This window comes from Penaeus monodon, chromosome 27 (assembly GCF_015228065.2).
Source record: "Penaeus monodon isolate SGIC_2016 chromosome 27, NSTDA_Pmon_1, whole genome shotgun sequence".
In the NCBI taxonomy this organism is placed as follows: domain Eukaryota; kingdom Metazoa; phylum Arthropoda; class Malacostraca; order Decapoda; family Penaeidae; genus Penaeus; species Penaeus monodon.
The window spans coordinates 13,165,047-13,165,861 of NC_051412.1; positions in this window are offsets into that span (position 1 = coordinate 13,165,047).

Sequence of the window (815 nt, forward strand, 5' to 3'; positions counted from 1 at the left end):
AATATAAGCAGAAATCATGAGCCCCCTCAGCATCCCCCAAAAATGACGGGCACACGCAAAAAGCAAGAGAGGCCCGAATAAAATTGATAGTCCCAGCAGTCCAGCCATGCATAACAATGTATGACTTTATCTATATGCAAAGTGGGCGAAGAACAGAGGAGCACTTCGGCGAGTGCGTAATGAGAGCAGATAAATGGACAGGGCTTTTGGAACTTTCCTTAAACTCGGAGGGAAAAACGAGAGAAGGAATGTAATTTATGATCGTTGTCTGTATTATTCCATTTATTATTTATATATCATGTAGAAAACTAAGTTAGCACTTATCAGGAGACTATAAAGCAAGTCACGTATACAGAACCATTTAAACCAGATTGTAACATATTTTCAATAATCAGCAGGTGAAAACCATCATACGAACGCACTGTATCATACACAGAATACCGAATGATAAACGCATATAGATGAATCAGCATCTAGGCGTAAGAACCATAAACCAGAGCAACATACGGAATAACGAAAAAAAAAATGCAAAGAAACTTCCAACAGCAACAAGAGTCAACGACCAAGACAACCCCCCACAAGCACACAAAGGCACACGCAAATGCATTCAGCAACAGATCCGATAAAAACCAATTAAAGTTGCTTGGGTATGCATGCAGCCGTCCGGAGGTGTGCTCAAACTCTTGGCATACAGCAGCAACTCCGAGGTGCGACCTGAGACACAGCCATGGAATATAAGACAGAACTACAACCTGATAATGAGAAAATAGTGTGACTCGAGAGCCGATGAGGCGAGGGCTGGGAAAGAGCGGAGG